Source organism: Desmodus rotundus, chromosome 1 (assembly GCF_022682495.2).
Source record: "Desmodus rotundus isolate HL8 chromosome 1, HLdesRot8A.1, whole genome shotgun sequence".
Lineage (NCBI taxonomy): Eukaryota > Metazoa > Chordata > Mammalia > Chiroptera > Phyllostomidae > Desmodus > Desmodus rotundus.
In genome coordinates, this window is record NC_071387.1 from 48,698,054 (window position 1) to 48,713,665 (window position 15,612).

General features: G+C 42.5%; 1 protein-coding gene and 1 pseudogene across 4 annotated transcripts in view; one reads left to right on the plus strand and one right to left on the minus strand.

Annotated features, from left to right (window-relative positions):
* PIP5K1B (phosphatidylinositol-4-phosphate 5-kinase type 1 beta) overlaps nucleotides 1-15,612 on the minus strand; it is a 305,089-nt gene that overhangs the window by 46,799 nt on the left and 242,678 nt on the right. The gene's annotated exons all lie outside the window — the stretch shown is intronic.
* LOC128779652 (10 kDa heat shock protein, mitochondrial pseudogene) lies at nucleotides 3,814-7,848 on the plus strand (annotated as a pseudogene).

Genomic DNA, 15,612 nt, shown 5'->3' on the forward strand with positions numbered 1-15,612 from the left:
AGTTTTTTTTTTTTTTAATAAGGAAACTAACTTCCATAAACTAAAGAATATCATGCCCCATAGTTAATCAAAAACTTAACAAATGTAACTTCAATGCTGCTCCCTTGAACCACCAAAGACCCTCTTACAGATTTTCCAAAGTCACACTCTCCTTTGTTCTTCTGAACAAACACTGTAGTTCCACTAGTTTCCAAATGTACGTTTGACCTTCTTTCAAATGTGTATTGTAAGCCTTCCCTTTTGAAGGTTGTTTACTTGTGAGAACAAGGCTCTCTTTTCCGTGGATCATAAGGCAACTCCTGGAAGGGGTCGGAGTGGGAGGCATAGGACGTATTCAGGTACCAGAGATGACTTTTAAGGTCATGTGCTAGGAAGATAGGGTGTGGCAGCCCCAGCCCCTGGGCCAGTGAGTGCTCTTCTTCTCCCTTCTGACAATGCAGTTCTTATAAATGGCTAAGTGTTGTTTTAAAATTTTGAGTCTGTGGTCTTTCTCTCAGCACTCTTCAATGTTTAAAAATCTATAGTTTAAAGCCTATTGTGCTTGAGATCAAACAACAATAATTACCACCCCTAAAATTAGTAATAGCTACTCCTAATTGAGGCACTGAGCCTGGCACTTTACATGTATTATCTTTTACAATTTTAGCAACCCATCAAGGTAGCTGTTATCAGCACAGTTTCACACATGAAGCAAATAAATAAGGTCCCGAGAAGCTGAGAACGGTGCTCTAAGACCCAGGTTCGGCAGGATGGTAAGTGTATGCGCCACTACAAAGAGCCCCCACCCAACACAACCCAGGCAAGACTGATGCCTGCCTTGGTCTGGAATGGGGAAGACAGCAGTGCAACAGCCTGCGGGGGTCAGTGCCTGGTGGCCTCACTATTACTATCTCTCTGAAGACAAGAGTTGGGAGCTGGGATGCCAATTCTCAGAGGCCAGTGTGATACTTTACCAAGTAAAAAAGGATCCAACCCAGTAGGGATTGTCCAATACATTGGCCAATGCACTAAGGATTTCCAGGCTAAGATAAACACTATACCAGCAGAACAGACTGAATTATCATTTGTGAGAAAAGCATGGAAAATATCTGTAGATGCTACGTAGATCTCAGAACTGTGTGCAAGTACAACTAACTCTATGCAATTATCGGAGCAAGCTCTCAACTACCAAAGCTACTAAATGTGGACCAGATTTAAGCATTGAAACAATTCTATGATCCCGCCAGACATTGGCAAGGATGTGCTGCAGCTAGAATTGTTATATCACTGGGGGCAGTGAAGTTAAAAACTATGTGAACACATGCACACCTTCTGACCCGACAATGCCAGTCCTAGGTATATACCTCACTGGAATGCATTCCTATGATACCAAAAGTCCTTAGGAGCTTTACATAGTAGCCCTAAATGAGAAGCAACCCAAATGTCTACTATCAATAGACTGTATAAACAAATATTGGTATATTCATACATTGGATACTATTCAGCAATGAGAACTAATAAATACAGCAACACTAAACCACATGGATGAAACCACGAACATAATATTGAGCAAAGAAGCTAGACACAAAGAGAGTATATGCTGTACGACTCTTTATATGCTGTTCAAAACCAGGTAACTAACAGAGCATTGGAAACCAGGAGGTGGTGACGTGGGAAGGAGGAAGGGGCCGTCATTGCAAAGGACCCAGAGAAGATTTCCAACAACGGCAGCAACCTCAGTTCTGTGAGTGGGGTTGTTCATCCCACGTCTATAGGTGAGGAAAGGAAGGGATCTTCTAAAAAGGTTATGGAAACACACCAAGGTTACTTATTTATATATACATGGCTTTAGCCAGAATTCTAAGCCAGATCCAACTTTTCCCATTCCTGTCTCTACACTATTAATATGAAATAGAGTGGACTTCTCTTTCTGCCCGCCCAGCCTTCCCCTCCTCTGTGGGTAAGGGCCGCCCAGTTAGCTTTTGGGGAACGAGGCTTCCCTAGTTCCATGTGGTCCAGTTGGGGATATAAATCACAGCACCTCACCTCAGAGGTGAGCCTTTGACCCAAGCTATTCTCTTTGGACAACCTTAGGGACCTGAATCTTGGGCAGTTTGATGAATGATGGATGAAAAGTGCAGGGACCCAGTAATAAGATCAGCAGCAGCCAAATGTGAGGCTGTCCATGAGTCTTTGATTGTCTGGAAGCAAGCTCAATGAAAGCAAGAGCGTGATAGATCCCCCACTCTCCTCTATCCTCACCCTGCAGCACAGCACCTGGGACACGGCAGAGGCTCAGTAAATACTGGTCAATGAATGAATGAATCCACCGAGGGGCTGCATTTCATAGTCTTCCCTTGGCTGGATAGCTTAGCCTTCTCTTTAGATTGTGTGAACTGCCTGCCGTTTTCCCAGTAATTTCCTTTGCAATGCTAATTTATCTTGCTTGCAAGCAAAGAACCCTATCTGATACCTATTATTTCCACAGAATTGTTATATGTGCCATAGTATTTGAGGACACAGCCTTATGGAGTTTCCTTTCTTGTAGCAATATACTTTACCCATTACTCTCACCCAGAAGGAAGCTGAGAGAAAACTCCTCAACTGGAACATCAAGAAGTTTTATAATCCCTTAGGAGAATTTATTAAGTGGCATAAGGTCCCCGTGAAAAAGAGTACCTACAACATGTAGGGGAAGTAGTTTATTTCTTCTCTGCTGTGCTTGGTGTATCCTAAATCCAGACCAATTTCCACATGTTTATCCAGGGAAAGTCATGCAATGAAAGCAATGCAAACTGCATATGAGCTCACAGGAAATGTTAACATTTTCTCAGGAAGGGATGGGCTCCATTGTTTCTGAGAAAAGATATTAAGATTTAAAAATCAATAGTGTGCCCAGAACCAATTTCAGAGAAATCGTATGCCTTCCTGCTTTGACTTTCACGTCCTTGAAGGTGGAAAGGCTGGAGCTGATGCAGAAAGAGCAGACTAATGACAGTGACCGTGTTGCCAAGTCAGTGACCTACGAATAGAGTTTCGTAAGTCGGCAGCATCTGGGACACGGTCTGACAATGCGTACCTTTCCCTCGGGAGACATGCAGCCTGGGCTTCTACGTTCGAGACAGAGAAATTACAGCTGTCTGTACACCCACTGTAGGCAGCCAACCAAAAGAGAGAAACTTTTACTTACCCTTGCCACATCTGCATGGAAAACTTTGATCCAACCCCAAATTCTGGAAACTGGGAGGTTTGAGCTATTCCTATCCAACCTCATATGGATTGAGATTCCACAGCAGGTTAAACTATAATCTGCATAATACGCTGATCACAGCTAAGGCTACCGACAAAAAGACCCATCCTGTCCGACAGAGAGTTGTCCTCATGTGTGCCACTGGCATACTACGTGTACCTCATTTCAAGTAAAGCCTTGGGAGGGAGTTTTCAAACACCATTCCCAGCATTCGCATTACAGCAAAATGCTGCTGTGACGCCTGCTTGTGGTGCGGGCTTTGGCGGTGTCATTTTGAGGGAAGAAGCACCAACTACTTTTTAAAAAAATATATTAAAAAACTAAACTCTATATCATATTTGGGTTTTGTAAGTTTTCCCTGATATTCTTGTTGTGTTCCCATCAGGATATCACATTGCATTTAATCATTATATCGTCTTGAGCTCCTATAGACTGTGATGGTTTCTAGGACTTTCTTTACTTTTGAAGACCTTAAGAGTTTTGAGGAGTACTTATTAGGTATTTTGTAGAACGTTCCACAATTTGGATTTGGCTGATCTTTTTCTCATGGCCGGACAGTATTTATAGATTTGGGAAGGAAGGTCATGGAGGTAAAGTACCACTCTCATCACAGCATGTCAAGGGCACATATTATACCATTGAAATGACTTATCACTGATGACGTTAACCTTGATTACCTGGCCAACGTGGTATTTATCAGCTTTCTCCACTGTAAAGTTACGCCCACCTCCCTTTCCCAACTAGACTGTTTGAAAGCAAGCCACTCAGTGCCGCCCGTCCTCAGGAGGAGTTACGCTCCACCTCCGTGAGGGCAAGTCGCTGCATAAATTACTTGGAATTCTTGTATGGGAGATGGTCTCTTCACCCCTATTTACTTATTTAGTCATTTATTCATTCATTCATTCAATCAGTCATATATTAATATCAGTATGGGCTATTATATATTTATTTCTTCTTTGGGGTATTATTCAATGCTACACTATCTTTTTTCTTTTAAAGATTTTATTTTTTTTATTTAGAGAGAGGGGAAGGAAAGGAGAAAGAGAGGGAGAGAAACATCAATGTGTGGTTGCCCCTCATGTGTCTCCAACTGGGGACCTGGCCTGTAACCCAGGCATATGCCCTGACTGGGAATCGAACTGGCAACCCTTTGGTTCTCAGGCCTGCGCTCAATCCACTGAGCTACACCAGCCAGGGCAATGCTACACTATTTTATTGCTCAAACTGTTTTAGTGTTAGTTTTTGAGAGCTCTTTCATTTAGCTCCTGTGCCTTCTGACACATTTCCAATTTTTTTTTTTTTTTTGCTTTTTGAAGACCAATTACATTTTTTTAATAGAGAAGGATAGATATCTGTGTTTTTGGATGGCTTTTATATGGAAACACTGAAGAACTAGGTTGAATTTTCTAATCCTAGGTAAATACAGAGCTCTGGTATCATTTTACAGTTAATCCAAAGGATTAAGATTGACCTCATTTACTTCGTCACTCATTATTGGATAAACTTTGCATGCCTCCTATGTGTTGTGTTTGAGGTCTGAAACTGAGTTAGTTTTCTTAAGCCACTCCTAGTCCATGACTGGTATTAATTTAGGCTGAAAGGCTGGATCTTTCACAATAAGGCTGTATATCAGAGGTGGCAATGGCGAAGTAAGCTCTGCTAGAATATTAGCCTTTCCAGGGATTCTCTCTGCTCTCCATGTTCACCTTGACCTTCCAAATAAATTGCAGCTTCACAATCACTGGTTAGAACCAGTACATTAGTTAGAAACTATTTCTAAGTTGGAGGTCCAGGGGTAAGGTAGAAAGAATGCAGAATTACTCATTCTTGGGGACCAGGAGAGTTCTAGGTGTCCTCTGATTCTGCATGTTGAGCGCAGTGCCCAGCAGGTGGTATGGCTATAAAACTGATGGAAGGGCTATCTTATTTTTAAAAATGGATATTTCGGTATATGTTATATTCTAGGCATTGTACTGGATAGTGATATATATTTTCTCATCTTACCCTCAAAATAAATAACCTTGTGAAGTAGATGTCATTATTGTCTTGCTATGGGGAGGTTAAGTCGTGGAGCTGCTGAATGACAGATGGCTGTGCGTTGGCCTGGCCAGGTGGCTCAGTTGGTTGGAGCATTGTCCCGATACACCAGCGCTACAGTTCACTTTCTGGTCAGTGCTCTTGCAAGAATCAACCAATGACTGCGTAAATAAGTGGACTAGCAAATTGGTGTTTCTCTCTCCCTCTCCCCCTCCCTGTCTCTGCATTCCTCTCTCTCTAAAAAAAGAAAATCAATCAATAAAATTTTTTTTGAAAGCCTGCATGCTAGGTTACCTGTATAAACTGGAACACATGGTTATATGATCTTACGGTTCCCTCAAAGGAAGCACATTGTGCAAGCACGGTAGTGTAAGCCCCGGGTTTGTTTAAGGCCACGCACTCGCTAGTTTGGTTTCACTCCATTTACAAGGAAGGAAAAAGAGGGGTATAGATGTCTAACAGAATTTTCCCCCTCCCATGAAGCTCTGGATTTGTTGTGATGAAGCACTCAAGAATGGCAGGGTCACAAGAAAACCTAAAGGCATTGTAGTTAAAAATGCCATGTGATGTTTCTCTCTCTTCCACAGCAGTCTTCCCAGATGGGCGTTCAGTTCCAGTGAGAGGCTTAGCATTTTCAGAGGTAGCCGATTTCTTCTATAACCTCCGTGTTAAGCTCTTCCTTCTAGAGAACAATCATCTCTTTGTAACTTCCATGTGTGAGTTTACACTTTCCCTCCAGGGAAAGAAAGCTCTCAGCCTGCTTCCACGTGCCAGCCCCAGCGGCTTCCGGCACTGCACGGGGAGTCGGGTTAGTACTGGGTCAGCTTCTGCTCATTTAGCTGACCCAGGAAGCCCCAGGAGAGCACCCTTCACAGCAAGGCAACCACAGAACTGAGATGCCGACTTATTCAGAATTCAATTTATTAATACATGCCTCTGTTCTGAGATAACTAAGATCGGATGTTTACTCGTGATGAATAAATATTCCCTCTTTTATTTCCCTCAGGCCCTTTACTTCTCTTAATGGCACCATAATCATCCTTTTGAAACTCTTAAGAGACATTTCAGTACACTGAGTTCATGTAAAGTGCCTCTGTGGGTGAGGGTGGGACCACGTAAATTTCTAAGTGTCCACCACATTCCAAGTTCAAAGCAAACAAGTCAAGGAAATCTTGGACACGGCTGACTCTAAAGTGGTCTTGAAGAATGAAGACTTACTGGCAAAAGAGAAGGAAGTTTAAAGTCTGCCACTGGGGAAGAAAACGCTATTGATTTCATTTCCTTCTGATATGACTAGCAGGTGCTCAGATGCACTGAGCTGAAAAACAAGTGAGATGGGGAGAAAATGAGTAGTTCTATCAACTGCCAGGAGCTGAGAAACCGGAGACATATCTTTATTCACGTTCTTTTTCCCTTGGGGATCAGATCTCAAGTTTTAAGTTAATTTGGTTAGAAGCCTTTGACCCAGTGAAAGCTACTGTCAGGGCAGGAAGAAAGCACATGAAAATCCCCATCACCAAAGCCTGCCACTGTGGGAAGCAGGCTGTCTGAGGAACTATTGTCTGGAGTGTAATAGCTCTACGGTTTAGCTCTAGGAAGTCCCTAGAGTTTTAGGCAGTGGCTGCATAATGAGTGGTTTCCAGTTGCTCTCACAGTAAAAAGTCCCCGTCCAGGGGAAGTTCTGGTCCCTGTAATAGCTGGACAAAGTCAGCTAATATCAGAAGAAACAGTGCCTGCCCTCCAGAACCGGCCGCATGTGCCTGTGACCCTCAGAGGGGCCTGTGCTCAGTTTCATGCTCTGCTGTTGCCATCTTGAAAATGTTGATAATTTTTAAATAAGGGGCCCCGTATTTTTATTTTGCATGGGGTCACATGGGTTAGGTAGCTAGTCTGAAAGGGTTGTGATGCTTTGGACAGGTGAAATGGTTTTTCATAATGTAAATCAAATATGTGCTTCTGTTATCAATGGAGTGAGATGAAGGTCCTTTTTAAAAGTGGAAGAAAGGTGACATTTCAGGTTGAGAAGCAGCATTGCAAGGTGTAGAGACTGGTAATCCTAGAGACCATGGTTACTAACAAGCAGAATTCAGCGCAAGGCTGTATTCCATTGGCGTGTTTGGTTGGAGGTAAAGACTATGTAGAATGATCTTGATGCTGTCGATGTACATGACACAATTGTGCCGTTGACTATGTGGACATAGGTGGCAGCTGGACAGACATTTAGAAAGTTTCTTCCCCTCACTGACTGAGTATTAGCTGAAAGGAGTGCTGTGGAACTGTAACCAAAGGAGACATTATGCTTCCAGAAAAATCTCAAGAAAAAGTATCACAAGCAACAGAAGCTCCAAAGGAAGAGGTGGATCCAACCAGTTAGCGTGAAAGTTGGAAATCAAGTTCTTCTAGAATATGGGGGCACCGAAGTAGTTTTAGACAACAAGGATTATTTCTTATTTAGAGATGGTGACATTCTTGGAAAGTATGTAGACAGAAATAAATCACTATTAAAATGGCAAGCCCTGGTGGGTGTGGCTCAGTGGATTGAGTGCCGGCCTGTGAACCACAGGGTTGCCAGTTAAATTCTCTGTCAGGGCACATGCCTGGTTGGCAGGCCAGGTCCCCAGTAGGGGACGCACAAGAGGCAACCACACACTGATGTTTCTCTCCCTCTCCTTCCCTTCCCTTCTCTAAAAATAAAAATCTTAAAAAAAAAAATCTCTATCAAGAAGAAAAATGGCATCACATGAAGCTGCCCATCCCACTGAAGTTCTGAAATTGTTCATCATGCAAATAATTGCCATATCTCTTTTATAATAAACTAATGATATCCAAAAACAGAGAAACTAGAAAATGTTAATGGGGTATAAGGTGTAATTCTAGGCACCAGAAATGCAAAGAGTAATTAAGTCACGGATACTTGGCCTCAAGGTCAAGTATCACAGAGGATGATAAGCTTGGCCACCGTCCTCCCCATCATTTTATACCCAGAGCCCCAGATTCAGTCTAGACAGGCTTCTGACTCCCTTCAAATCACAGAACCACATGAGAAGTGTATTTAAGACAAGTAGCAAACATTTAATTTTATCTGTGGAATATTTAACAATAAAATCTATGTAACCTTTATGGGGCAGTCAGAATTTGAGAGTCTGATCACTTGCTAAGGTAAAGAGATGCTTCGTGACTTGAACAGAAGCTATGTCCTCTATCTCAAATCAGCTTATCATTAGCCCCAGGATTTTGAATGCACTTAACTGGTTTTCTGAATTTCTAGAGGACTGAGTTTTCTATTTGCATATGAAAAAGAATATTCCTCTTCTAGGTAGCAGAGAAATATCCTCATATTTTTGGGTTTTGTATACAATGAGAGTATTTTATTCAGAAACAAATGTTTATTCTATGTTTTATTTTTTTCTAAATCTTAAATGAAAAAGTAATCTCGATAATATATATTGTTATGGTCCTGAATAGCTAGAGAAGGCGAAATGTGTATTTGGTTCAGGTAGCTTCTACCTTTGCTTTCTATCGCAAAACACAAAATTGCGGAAAAAGCCTAGAAAAAACGGATTTGCAGAACTCTCAAAAAGCTCAGGAATTAGAGGTACCAGTGTCTCTGAAAGTGGGTGTGTGTGGGGGGGTGCAGCTAATACAATTATGTTTGGTTGCGAGTCTGATTAAGTAGCAGGCAGATCATCTCCCCCACCCCCTAACGCGGGGCAACTGCCCTTTCTCAACCCTGGCATTAAAAAAAAAGGATTTATTCTCTACAGATGGTCTCTGGACTGGCTGAAAATGAGGAGATCAGATGGGTGTTAGCCTGATGGATTCAGAGACACCTTCTTCCCTCACTCAACTCCCAGAAAGCTGGCAGCCAAACACTTCTGGTGGATGACGCTGAAGATGGGTAGAGTCTTTCATAGGGAATCTAATCAAACCAAGAAGAAAGACAAGCATACTGGTATCAGCACTTCCCCCAACTAAACAGCTCAGCCAGATCACGCTACAGGGAAACCCACAGATGCTAAGCCCCAGCCACACACTCGGAGATATTAATCTTCTTGTAGTGTCCCACTGTGTGTGTGCAACAGTGTAATCAAAATATTATTCACACTCCACGCAATCGATCCATTTAAAGTGTACAAGGTAATGGTTTTTAGTATACTCAGAGTTGTACAACTGTCACGACAACCAATTATAGAATATGTTCATCTCTCCAAAAAGAAAACCAATCCTGCGCTGTCACTCTCCCTCTTCCCATGTCCCCCAGCACCGGGCGACTCCCGCCGTACTTTCCATCTGTACGGACTTGCAGTGGCACAATGTGAAGGGTGAGCAGACCACCAGAAGTTACCAGAAATCTGGGGGAAGTCACTGCTATAAAAGATAGAGACAGATACATAAGAAGGCTAACTGGAGGGAGACTCATTGTGCTGGGAGGGGAAAAGGCTGTCAACCCACATCCCCACTATCAATTATATCCTCAGATAAGTTACTGTGACTGTGCAGTAAACAATATGATACTTGAAAGATTAAAAAGAGGTCTTAGCAAGGAAAAATATAACAGTAGAAGTGACTCAATAACATGGTTCCGTGAGAATATGAGGAAACCTCACCCCAAAATGGAGCAAAGAGACAAAGAGATGGAAGCCAGAAAAAGAACAACAGAAATACGGAAGAGCAGTCTAGCGGTTTCAATTTTCAGGTGAGGGTATACAGAAAGAGAGGAACAGAGGCAAGGAAATCATCAAGAAAGTGTTTTAGACCTAAAACAAAAACACAAAAAGGAAAAATAAGCGAAAAAATAAAAACTTCCTAGACCTGAAGGACGAGAGTGTGCAGACTGAAAGGGCCCACAGAGTATGCTGTGCACGGGATGCAAACACGACCCACCCCAAGGCACTTTGTCAGGAAAACGAGATCTTCAAACTCTCAGCCGGGGGAGGGGGCAATGGTCGCATGCGAAGGGTTAGGATGCAGAATGGCTTTGGGCTTCTCAGCGGTACCTGGGGAGCCTGAAGACAATGGACTAAGGCCTTAAAAACCTACAGCAGTGGTTTTCAACCTTTTTCATCTCATGGTACACATAAGCTAATTACTAAAATTTGGGCCATACCAACAAATATATATATTTTTTGCCAGTCTGACAAAAAATAGGTATAGTTTTGATTAATAACAATAACAATAGTAATTAACTATCCTTTTTGCTCCAAAGTGATTTTTTTAAAAAGCAGGAGCCTATACTTGTAGATAAGGATAGCTGGTACCAAGAATTAACCAATCAGATGCAACCTTATTACACGATGTGACCAATAATGATGCAGCTCTACGATACCACCTATACATGTTTATGGTTCAGGACAGGACATGCACAGCAGATGGCTGTTGTTGTGTTGGCTGTTGTCATAGTTTTATTTGACAGTCTAAGGGAAAAGAGGTCAGTGTCCCTGACTGAATAGTCAGGTATCGCATGCTTTAAAAATTCCTGTGGCTCACCAGTTGAAAATTGCTGCTAAAAGGAAACTATTTCCAAAAATAAAATTCTACACCATGCCAAACTATTACTTACAAGCGAGCTTAGCTAAAAGACATTTCAGACATTCAAGACCTCAAAATTTATTTCCCACGAATCCTTTGCTAAAAAATAGGGGAGGGCGTGCTCCGCAAAAACAAGAGAACAAGAAGAGGAAGCTGTGAGAGCTACGAAGCAGGGGCGCCAACATCAGAAACCAAGAGAGTCCCCGGAACAGAGGTGCAGAAAGGTCCAGGGTGACAGCTGTGCAGCAGGCACAGACGCCAGACCGCAGCAGGTCGGCACAGGGGCGACACTGTTCAGGTGGATGACAGGACAGGGATGCACAGTGCCCGGTGCATCTGAACCCTTTAGACATCGGTGAAGAGCTTGAGATTCAATTAGTAAGAATTGTGTGGACAACTAGGTAAACAAAAAAGAACATCATGTGGGGAAAATATAAGAAATGTAAAGTGGCGAATAGTGTTTATGGCATAATAAGGTAAATACCATCTAACCAAAGTTACGGGCCCCTCTACCAGGACGGAGGGACTGAGCAGAGTTAGTGAGAGATGGGGGTGATTAACAGGAGCGGTATCATCCTCTTCCAGGTGAGAACAAAAACCCCGCAAAGTAGCATTTTGTTTAGAGATGATGGAGAACAGAGTTTGCCACCCCCCAAAATGCCTCTTTGGGATATTGATTATTTGAAGGTGATTATTTTTTAGGCCTGGAAGTCTCAGGAAGAACCTTTAACCTTCCCTCTAACTGCCTAAAAGAATTTCAGAGAGAGACTCGTTCCAGGAAGGAATATCGCCACCGAACACTACAGTTTGCTCTGAACCCAGGTGTGGTAGAGAGCTCATCTGACCAAAGTCCCCTCTGTGTCCCATTGTCTCCAGATGGTCCAGCAAACATTTGTTTACTAAACATTAGCTCTCTTCATGTACCCATGCATTCGTTGCCTTGCTTCCCTGTGAAGCCCCAAGTCCCTACCCCTTCCTTAGTCTAGAATGACTATACCTACCTCATGCTGCCTCACTGTCTTTGGAATTCACGCTTTTGTGACTTCCCTGGGTGCACATATTAAAACTTGATTTTCTCCTCTTAATCACCTTATGTCATTTTAGTTATTCAACCAGCAGTAAGAACCAAGAATGAACGGGGGGATTTCTCCTCCCCCATAGAGAGAAATAGCCAAAAGTTAGATAAAAAGGTAAGTAAAAATGATTACTTTTGGTGAAGAGTAAATGGGATAGGGAGTACTTTTATCAAAGTACACCTTTGATAAAAATAAGACCTAGGAGAACACGAAAAGAAATATGAGAGAACACTTAGTACCAGAGAAACATGTATGATGTAACATGAAGTGGCATGTACACTGTGAGTACAATCGTATAATGATCCTAACAGAGCCTGACCGGGGTTTCCAAAGGCATTAAGAATTCTACCAAGGTAATGGGGATTGAGAATAACTACTTTCTTTTCCAAATTCCCTATAGTATAAAGTTCCCACATAGCTTTGATAGTCAGAAAATGAATTCACAAAACTCAAAAAGTTTATTCCTTATCATAGACTGAAAATTGGTTCCGAATTATTTCTATTTTTCAAATCCAAGACTGTAAATAATCCAGGAAAAATCCTGGGTGGCTGCTATTTTCTTTCTTTCTTCTTTTTTTTCCATCCACGTCAGCCCTGGGAATATTATGAACCAACCTTCTAAAAGTTACCGGCTAATCAAAGGTAATGATTATGTGTAGTTTCCCCCCTCGGTGCCATGAATCTCTGATACAGTCTTTGTAACACAATGAAAATAACACTTTGCTCTGCCATGTCTGAGGAAAGGAGGAAAAATCTCTCCAAATATCCAGAGTTAATAATGCTTGAACAAAGAAGAGTTAACCTTTTACCATCTGTGGGTGAGGCGTTTGTATCACAGTGACCTTCACTTTCATGTTTAAGAAATGAGACAAAATGAGCTCTGCCGTCCAGTTCTTGAGACACTTCAAGCAACATTCCAAGAGTCCATCAGATTATAAACTAATTTAGAATATTAATGCCTTTTCATTGTAAATGTAATATATGGTGAAAAAAATTAGTACACTGTTGAACAGGAGGAAAACGAAAAAAAAATCACGCCTAGTTCTACAACTTAGAGCTATAAAATCATGCACGCTGCTGTCTGTCTCTGACTCAAAATGAATGAGAAAACTTAAAATTTTGACTAACACTTGTACAAACCTTTTTTAAAAAATCTGGGGTGCTCTGTTTCAAACCTACGTGCACAGAGCAGGCTTCTGGTTTCAGGGGTAAGTGATCCTGTGGGTGGTATTTTGGTGGAAGCAATCTAAACAATTACTTAAGAAGTAGAAAAATCTGTCTCGTTAAAAAAATATCTATCCTGGCTTCTCCCTTACAGGCTGTGTTTGCCATTACCACTAGTGCCTCTCCGTCTTTGCTAACAGAACCCACGATTTTGAGGTTAGGTAGTGGGTGGAAATCAGTAGGGTCAGTGCAGGTGGGTCTCTTCCCAGCCTCCTCTGCAGCGACAGGTGGTCATGGGACCTGCTAGAGGCAGGACTGGGAAAGCTCCCACTAGCTCCCCTCCCCACTGGATAAAAGGACAGATTGTTGCAATGAGAAACACCCTCCCTTGTGTACTGTGCTCTTGTTTCCTTCCTGCATAAATCCCTAGAGGGAGGACATGATGTCTGGGGTGGTGGCAGCCACCTTGTGACCATGGGGCAACAAAGAAGAGCAGCAAAACCAAAAAGTAGAAGGTGGCAAGGCAGAAGATGGAAAGAGCCTGAACCTGCAAGACTATCACTGGGCGATTGTACTCACCCTGGGGTACTTACTTCCAAACTTTTTGTCAAATACAGGACAAATATTCTTTATTATACACCGGGCCAGTACTGCTCAACCTTTTTTAGTGTCATGATGTTTATAGGACATGATCACAAGGGGACAGGGAGGACACTGCTGGCACCTGAGGTGAATAACCCTGGGGGCTCTGGCTGCCCAAGGTCCCCGCCCAGCCCCCTGAAGGCTGAGGGGACACACATCTCATCACCTCCTTGTGGCTCACCGGTGGGCCTCACGCATAGGCTGGAAGTGCCAGTTTAAGCCTTGCCTACTAATAGGTTCTCTGTTTCTTGTGCTGAAAGCATTGCTAGTGCTGGGCTCACATCTACTTCTTAACACACAGGACACTGTTCTTTCTCTAGCAACATATACATAGGGAAAGCTGATCTAGGACGGAATCATATCACATGATTCTACTGATTGGGTAATTTGCTATTTAACTTGTATTCTTTTTTTCAGTTACGGGGCCACTTCCTAAAGGGCTGTTGTTACACTTCATGAGATTCAAAACTAGGAATGCTTTCAAGTGAAGCATTTGAGACTATATTCCTAACGGTTGAAGAATGACCAGTATTATAGATTTTAGAGGAAAAAAATCGTCAGTGCCTAGAAGTTCATTTTATGGGTCAAGCAGTGTTTTCTATACAGTGTTAGTTTGGGTACACAATAGCCTTGGTAGTAATCGACTTTTATGTCACTGTTACGTATGTTTCTGCCTAAGTCCCTTTTACTCATTCCACCAGTGCTCACCTTACAGGGTTGGCAAACACATTAAATACTCATAAAATAGTATCTGTAGCATGTTCAGCAGGTTGCATGGTATAGAATAGGCATAGATTACATGTTCTTTGGATTATAATAAACAAAAAATGTAAAAGCTGCACATTAATTAATGGTAGCTATAACTCATCTATTTTCTAAAAATTATCTTCCATATTTAGTAAAAGGTTTCATAAATATTATATAAGTGCTATAAAAATGTGAAGCTCTCTCCATCCCCCAGAATTCCTGTCATTATTTCAATCTGAGGCCAGCTCCCGGCTGACCTGCCTTCCTGTCTTGGCAAAGAGGTGGCAGGCTCCGGTTACATAGGAGAGCTGTGTTCCTCAACACGAATATCCTATCCTGTCCCCTCCCTGTCTAGAAATCACACTGAGAGGGCTTTATACGGGAGCCCCTTGTTTATTAAGAACTGTTTTTTATCACTGAGGCAAGGAAATCAATTTTAAATCTGTCTCAGCCACAGAATAACAAAGGGGACTGAATGACAACCAGGAACCAATTGGGGAGCTCTGCCAAGTCACGGGCCTGGGGGGCCGCGCCCAGCACTCCCCAGTCCGCACTTGAAAAGTTGGCTGCGCAGTGACTGTCACACACACAACTAGAAGCAAGTGATCAGTACGCATCTTCCTGGAATTAAACTTTTTAATGAAACAGCATTTCCCTTTTTGGGATCTCTTCTGAGTTCAATCGAGCATCCTTGCAAGTACCTCAAATATTGCATTTGGATAGTGAAGAAACACCTTCTGAGCACTCAGTATTCCAAAAACAATGGGAAATACTATCAGGGATACGAAGTTTTTGCCCCTTAGCACTCTTCCTTTGCCACAGGCGTCCCAGGTGGCTCTGGGTGAGTGGTCTCTCTGAACCCTGTTCTCCCAATGCACTTTGCATAGCTCTTTCATTGAATTGAATACCCCACCTTCTACTGTATCTATTTATACAAATATTATAGTTTCTCAGGAGCAAAGATTTCCCACCTTTTCTCTCCTCTCTAGCGTCCTGTACAACGCCCTGTGACTGCAAGGCCTTCCTCACCTGTTTGGGGATACCGTGTGTACTCTCCATAGGAAAAGACGTGACAAGTATCCAGTATCCCAGTCTGAGACCCTGAGGTGAAGTAATGTCCATTGGTGAGAATTAGATCCACCCGGTGGGCAGGCCCAGTGCAAGCAAGTCTCTTTGCTGAGGACTAAG